Here is an 8,311-nt window from a genome sequence, read left to right as displayed (position 1 = left end):
ATAAGACCGCTGAACATCTAATCAAATAGCTACACAGACTATTTGCATTGCCCCCCCCCCCCCCCACCTCTTTTACACTGCTGCTACTCTCTGTTTATTATCTAAGCATAGTCACTTTAATAACTCTACCTAAATGTACATATTACCTCAACTAACCGGTTATCTCAACTAACCGCACATGGACTCGGTACTGGTACCCCCTGTATATAGCCTCGCTATTGTTATTTTACTGCTGCTCTTTAATTATTTGTAACTTTTATTTCTTATTCTTTTTTTTGTTGTATTTTTTTCTTAAAACGGCACGGCATTCTTGGTTACGGGCTTGTAAGCAAGCATTTCACTGTAAGGTCTAGAGCACCTGTTGTTTCAGCACGTGACAAATAAAATAAAATTGTTTTAGTGTGATATTATCAGGAATCAAGGTAAGACCCAAGCGCAGACTGTGTGAAGTAACAATGCTTATTGTAACAGGGGCAGGCAAACGACAGGTCAAGGCAGGCAGGGGTCGATAAATCCAGAGCACAGGCCAAGGTACAGGACGGCAGGCAGGCAGGCTCAGGTCAGGCAGGGGTCGATAAATCCAGAGCACAGGCCAAGAGGCAGGCTCAGGTCAGTCAGAGGTCGGTAATCCAGAGGTGGAACAAAGTTACAGGACGGCAGGCTCAGGGTAAGAGACGGGTAGGTACAGGGTCAGGACATGCAAAGGTCAAATTCCAGGAAGACGAGGGGAAAACGTGAGACTAGGGCCAAACAGGAGCTGAAACCAACCACTGGTAGACTTGAACAAACAAGACGAACTGGCAACAGACAGACAGAAAACACAGGTATAAATACACAGGGGATAATGGGGAAGATGGGCGACACCTGGAGGGTGGTAGAGACTAGCACAAGGACAGGTGAAACAGATCAGGGCGTGACAGATCTATCAGCCAATATGATAGATGTAGTTTGAAGAGAGCAGAGTTGGAGAGACTTGAATTTTCTCTTGAGCTATTTTTTAGAGCCTTCCTTTTAGGAGCGGGAAGTTTTTCAGACTGAGAAATATAGGTGATTAATATTTAGGCCTATATCTAGGCAATGTAGTAAACTATAGCCTAATCATAGGCCTATTTAGGAAGTACATTTCCCTGGAAAGATGAACTGCCCCGTGCTTCTCCACCCAAACATAGGCTACAGCCTACTCTATTTAATTGAGACCACACACGCACCTGATCTCGCAGGTATAGCTACTGAACTGGAAACAGTAAGAATTATGACAGCGCCACTTGCTACGTTTTTCTTAGGCCTATAGGATTTATCCTACCTTTTAGGAGGATGATTTGCAGGCAGAAACAAAGAAATGGATAATCAATATTTATTGACAATGAAAAGGCACAACGCTTGTTCAACATAGTAGTCCAACCTATTGTTTTTCAATGATAATACATTTTTTTTGATTGCACTTCGACTCACGTTGGTTTGATTTGTTTGTTTTTTTAACCTTTATTTATTTGGTTAAGCACTTACACTTCTTTTCATTATCATTACAGACACTGTAGTAAACTACAGTCCAATCATTTAAGTACATTTCATATTCAAGTTAACTGCCACTTGATTCTCCAATCATGTAGGCATCCAACTCTATTTCAATGAGACCCCACATACTAGGCGCACTTGAATTCTCAACTAGGAGAGGTAGGCTACTGAAGTTGAAGCAGCGAATTCTGAGTGTGTGACTAATGTGAAAAACATGTGCTTTTAATACAATAGGTAGGCTAACGCATGCAAAGCAGAAAGAGGACGTTTCCAAATCATCTGTGGGACAACAAAATATTTTCATCCCAAAGCAGTCTGTCTGACTGCCCACTCCCGCCCGCAGCATGAAAAACTCATACCGTGCCACAATGATTTCCGTTGCGAACCGCAGGTCCTGCAGGACTTTCGCGGGAATGCAGCCCTCTAGTGCAGTCAGAACACAACACAATGCTCATCATGTTTTAGCGGGATCAGATGGTCACGGGGGTCCCAGCAGGGTCAGACAGCCAGGGAAGACAGCGCTTTGGTGAATTTTGCAGTAGGCCTATATTAACAATATCAGTGAATGATACAAATAACCATATTGAATTGATGGGTAGACCTACAGTGGCTAAAGGACAGCAGCTGAAGCTTAAACTACAATCAAATCAAATGTTATTTGTCACATGTGCAGAATACATCATGGTTGCTTACAAGCAAAAACTAAAGCAGGACGTACCAGTGACTCGCTCAATACCGAAGTGGTCAGATAATGCGGATGCTATGCTACAGGACTGTTTTGCTAGCACAGGCTGGAATATGTTCCGGGATTCATCCAATGGCATTGAGGAGTACACCAAGTCAGTCGCCGGCTTCATCAATAAATGAATCAACGGCCTCGTCCCCACAGTGACCTTTCGTATTGAATTACAAGGCAACATCCCCCCGAGGTAAAGGCTAGAGCTGCCGCTTTCAAGGAGAGGGACACCAATCCGGATGCTTATGCCCTCAGATTGCTTGAAACATTCAACCAACCCAACATTCCTATTCAGTTAGACTGATGTTGTAGTATAATATAGAATGCCTAGCATGCTCATAACTGCATTGTGGTATAGATATTGCTAGCTATTATAGATATGATTACTGGTGTTTTATATCATATTTTGTTTTCAAGTGTACTGACAAGTGACTAAATGATTCCAACTGCATCAGAAACCATTCAAGTGTTGACATCAACGTCTTGGTAAATTTATTCTGTGTTTTACATTATAGCCATTACCATATATATATATGATTAAATATTATCTGATGTCGCCTGTGTGAAGTATCTGCATTTGTGCACTTGAGCATTATCATGAGATTAAACAACTGCTTGCTACATCTACTTGCCTGTTTGTGTGTATGACAAGAACTGAGTAACATGGTGTGACCTGCATGTTGCAAAATTGTAGATAACAGCCCAGCAGATGCTTTGTCCTTGTGTTTGTATGTAACAATATTGAGCACATGGTGTGACTTGCTGTATCGTACAAAGTTGTGATAGGGTGGGGTGGTCATCACGAGCTTTAACTGAGATGGAAAATTACTGAACAACACAATAGCAGGAACTGAGCAACTGTTATAACTAGGCTGCGATACCAAAACAGTAGGAATCTATACATCGACGGAGGGAGGACTCCAAGAAGCGCCAAGAGGCGGGGACCCGCCTGAGTGCCTGCGATAGGCTGAGCAAGTCTAAACCACGCTCAGCCTCGACTGTGATAGGCCAACAGACGGGTTGGAACAATGTCTATCACAGTATAAGAACAACTGTTTACGTACATCCAGTCAGTTCCCTGTTCTGCCCTGCGTGGTATTACAGTGAGCCCGTATATACGAAAGTTGCATTTGCCATTTATTGCTTAGAACACACAAATAATTTGAAATGCACTTCTTATAAGACCGTTACTGATGTCATCATTACAAGATGTTATTATAAATGTTCTACATAATCTTGTATCTACTTCGTAATTGACTAGTAGACAGAAGACATTGAAAGTCTTATCTTGGTTCCTGGTTCTTGTTAAAAGTGACGACTGCCTCTAAAACAAGTCATTGTGGGTAGAGAGGAGGGGAGAACTGCCTCTAAAACAAGTCATTGTGGGTAGAGAGAGGAGGGGAGAACTGCCTCTTAAACAATCTCACAGGGGAGAGAGGGGAAGGGACCACAGCCTCTAAAATATGGTAGGGCTGCCATTTGGCTGAAATAATCATTAAAGATTGTACAATTATACAATGATAATACGAGTTGCCAAATGACTTTGCAGCTTGAAAGGTTATACACTTATTGTATGGGCAATCAGTGCATTTGAGTCCACAAGCTTAGTTAATGGTTGTACATTTCTTGAAATTATAACGAGATCTGTCTCCCTGTTTTCTTCAGTGTCCTGAAGCTCAGAGCAGAGACACCCACATCCAGCCTGCTTTCATCGAAGAGTGAGAAGTCAATGCATAATCCACCTAATTTCAGTCAGGAACCACTGAGAGATGAACAAAGGTATGAAAGATAGTATGAGTTCAAGCTGCAGTAAGAGGTTATAAGTAATGGTTGCAACAGAAAGATCGGACTATTTTCAAAACTAAAGTCATGGGCTTAGAGCACGCCCTGCAGCAAGCTGGCTTAGCAAAACAGACAAAAAGCTGCTGATGTAACCAGATATCCCAGCGTTCAATGGACGTGCATCAAACACAGGACATGTAACCTCTGTTGCTCCTCAAAAGCAAAAGGAGGAGGCAAAAAGGGAAATAGCCCAAAAGCTAAAGGACCTGTAGGGCATAGCCATGACTTTTGGGGAGAAGGCTGCATTTGGACACAATGTTACCTTAGAGTCACCAGGGGCGAACTGAGTAGAGGAAGGGTGTAACGGATAACGAGTGGAGGTCCCTAACACGTTTAGCCGAGGCAAAATGATCTCCGTGAACCTGAGAATAAGAATCAGGGTTAAGCTCTCCCGGCGCACCCTTTCCAACGTGGGCTGAATCAGAACCATAAATCATAAACGAGAGTCCACTGGGGGGGCGCCAGAGTGTCCATTCCCAATGAGGCACTCGGGTCACTCATCAAGAAAAATAGACTACAATGCGTGTTTTCTCACGATGTGTAAAGATCTGTTAGCCCTGCCCGAAAATGTCCCATACCTGGGAGACAACCCAGGGGTGTGGCCTCCACTTCTGAGAGAGAGGGTCCCACCTGGATAAAAGATCTGCACCCGAGTTGAGGCAACCGAGGACATGAGTCGCCCAAAGCGAGAGCATGTGTGCAGTGCTCCCCAGAAATAGGGAGCGAGCAAAAGTTAGGCAGGAAAGAGACAACTCATCTGTTGATGCACGCCACCACTGACATATTGTCGGTTCTGACCAGCACAAACAGGCCCAACAAAAGCAGGGGGAAGGGCTTTAGCACCATATACACCGTTAGGAGCTCCGGGTGATTAATATGCAGTGCGCTCTGCACCAGTGTCCATATCCCCCGAATCAATTGGCCTTTGTACAGCGCATCCCACCCTCGGGGGGGATGCGTCTGTGGTGATCACTGTGCGGGACACAACTCAGGCCATGGGAGCCACCTGACAATAGCAGAGGGTCCCACCACTGGGTCATGGCCCGTAGGCCTGATGGGGACACCCGAAGCGACCAACTTAGGCTGTGAGATTTGTCCAGCACTCAACACTGGAAGGGCAACATCAACAATAGCCCCAGGGGAACATCTTCCGTCACAGAATACATCATCCCCAGTAGGTGTAGGCACTGGCGAAAACAGAACTCGGACGAACACCATCCGTGAGGATAGAAATGCACGATACGCGAGTGAGTCTAGCTCGAGACCCAGAATCGGAATGTGCTGAGATGGAGTCAGACAGCACTTTTTCTGGTTTCTTAGGAAGCCTACAGACTCTATACGGGACAGTAGCATGGATGTGTGTAACACTGCTTGCCCCCTTGACTTTGCCGCCACCAGCCAATCGTCTGTAATAGCCGGCGGCTCGTGGGCATTTGAGTTTTTAGACTCCGAGGTGCTCGCTGGGGGCACGTAGGTCTAGAATGGGACGCAACGTCTCGTACCTTTTCGGAACCAGGAAATACCAGCTGTTCCAGTCATCCTGGATCTTCGACATAGGAACCACTCAGATTGCCTTCCTCTAGAGACGAGAGGATATTTCCTCCCTCAAAACGGCTGCTGAGGGTCCGGGAACAGTCAACGTGATGACGCTGCAGGAGCGTGGGGGCACACAACAATTTGTAGCTTGTGCCCTGACATCACTGTTTGCATGATCCAGGGCGGCAATGCGTATTGCATGCCATTGGTCGACGCAAACAGCGAGCCTCCAGTGAAGTGTCATCTGAAGAGAGATTGGGGACTGGGAGCGATGGCTTCTTTTTCCATTTCCACCACTCTTGAAAACTGTGTCTGAATGTGGAGAAGGGAAACTTCTCATCAAACTCACAAGCGGGAGACACAACACTTTGACACCATGAACAATGTGGGACTTGGGGTTGAAAAAACTGTGTTTATGTGCCAAGGTTTACCTAAAGCCCGACCCACTCTGGGTACAAGGGCCTTGGCGATCAGTGACATACCCCGATTGGCAGTGCCACCTGGGTGTACTGTTGTAACAACGAGCTTCACTCGATTTAGGCAATAAGATGCATTCCGGTAGCCGCTGGACCGCACACATAAAAAAATAGACCAAGGGGAAAAAAACGTTATCATGGAGGTTACCTTACTGACCAGTCATACGTAGCCTACAGGCGACAGAGCACCTTGTAACTTAGCTGGGGATGGGACAGACAGCTCTCTGGAAAACTGACCCATTCTATGTTAACGGACCGGGGCAATTCGTAATCGAATTGAATTCCCAGGAATGAAAATTGCTGAGCTGGAGAAAGACAGCTCATTTCGGGGTTCAGATGAACCACAGAGACTGTGTGTGGGATAATGGCATGGTCGTGTCCAACCCTGCTTGTTCCCTCGACTCCACTACCAACCACAAATCACCTAATTACCTGTATCACTAGACATCTCATAAGGACTAGTGAGCTACAAGCAGAAATCAGCAATGAATCCCAGTATGTGGGAAGGGTGCCCCCTTTTGGACAGAGCGAATCATCCAATTTATTACTCCCAACATGGGGAGATTGATATACCCCTTGAACCCCGTTAACACCATGGAACGCAGGGTACCAAAGAGGCAGTAAACATGGACAAGCTTCCAACACACGTTGTGCATCCGTGAGACTGTACAGCTTGCATGAGACCCAGCCCCCTTATGAGCACAGAGGGCTCCGGCAATGGCTGACGTTGTACCTCGTTTTCTGTAACAAATCACATTGGAGCGACACAGCTGCTCGGGGGCTACTTCCTCATCGGAGGAGCACGCAAGCCCCACTTTGTCTACTCCCTCCAACTCCAGGTATTGAAAATAGGAATGGGGAATGGGACTCAGCCGAGGTACGGGCACCCGGAAGAGGAAGTCACTATCAGAAACCAGTGCCGCAGACTATTAAGGAACAGTGCCAGCCGTCCCCTAGTCTCCTGGCTGAGACATACAAGACAACAAACAAAAGTATCTTTTAATTCATTGGGGCATGGTCGCAAACCCGAACCCAACGTGTTAGCCTTCGTCACTTCTATCGCATTAGCCATCGTACTTATTTATATAGCCAGGCCAATCAAATTACAAGAACTAATTGTTTGTGATTAGGAAACTTATGAGAACCATACAAACTTCAGCACACAACGTCCAAGGGGTTGAGCACACTCTACCACTATCGGACAGTTTAGTTGGCGCAACGCAAGACAGTGTTGTGTTACAAATCATTCCTGTTCACACTGAGTTGAAGAGCGGACTAATTGAAGGAATGAATCCAGGTTCAACTGTGGAAGGTGGGGCTTTCAGCGAGGCACGGATTTCATTGGCCTTGTCAGGAGTGATTGTAGATCCTTCAACCAAAGTCACGAGAGTGCGACTCCCCCATAGTATGTTGTACCGAAATTGACAGACTGAAAGGGAACCATTGATTTAAAAGTTTGACAAACCATAGTAAGCAATCTGGCAGTAAGCAATCTGCCAAAGGTGGCATAGACAAAATGTTATAATAACACAACTACAACAATATTTGAACGATGTTGTTAGCTAGGAGTAATACTGGCTGTTCCTCCTCTTCCAGAGAGATGGTTCATATCGTAGCCCATGAGGAGGGACTGGAACACCATCTCAGGTTCTATGTGGAAGGTACAGTAAGATCTCTACACTAAACTAACCATACACCGATAGATATACAGTGTCTTGCGAAAGTATTCGGCCCCCTTGAACTTTGCGACCTTTTGCCACATTTCAGGCTTCAAACATAAAGATATAAAACTGTATTTTTTGTGAAGAATCAACAACAAGTGGGACACAATCATGAAGTGGAACGACATTTATTGGATATTTCAAACTTATCAACTTGATATAACAAATCAAAAACTGAAAAATTGGGCTTGCAAAATTATTCAGCCCCCTTAAGTTAATACTTTGTAGCGCCACCTTTTGCTGCGATTACAGCTGTAAGTCGCTTGGGGTATGTCTCTATCAGTTTTGCACATCGAGAGACTGACATTTTTTCCCATTCCTCCTTGCAAAACAGCTCGAGCTCAGTGAGGTTGGATGGAGAGCATTTGTGAACAGCAGTTTTCAGTTCTTTCCACAGATTCTCGATTGGATTCAGGTCTGGACTTTGACTTGGCCATTCTAACACCTGGATATGTTTATTTTTGAACCATTCCATTGTAGATTTT

The sequence above is a fragment of the Oncorhynchus clarkii genome, chromosome 5 (assembly GCF_045791955.1).
Source record: "Oncorhynchus clarkii lewisi isolate Uvic-CL-2024 chromosome 5, UVic_Ocla_1.0, whole genome shotgun sequence".
Classification (NCBI taxonomy): domain Eukaryota; kingdom Metazoa; phylum Chordata; class Actinopteri; order Salmoniformes; family Salmonidae; genus Oncorhynchus; species Oncorhynchus clarkii.
Note: the sequence above shows the minus strand (reverse complement) of the source record.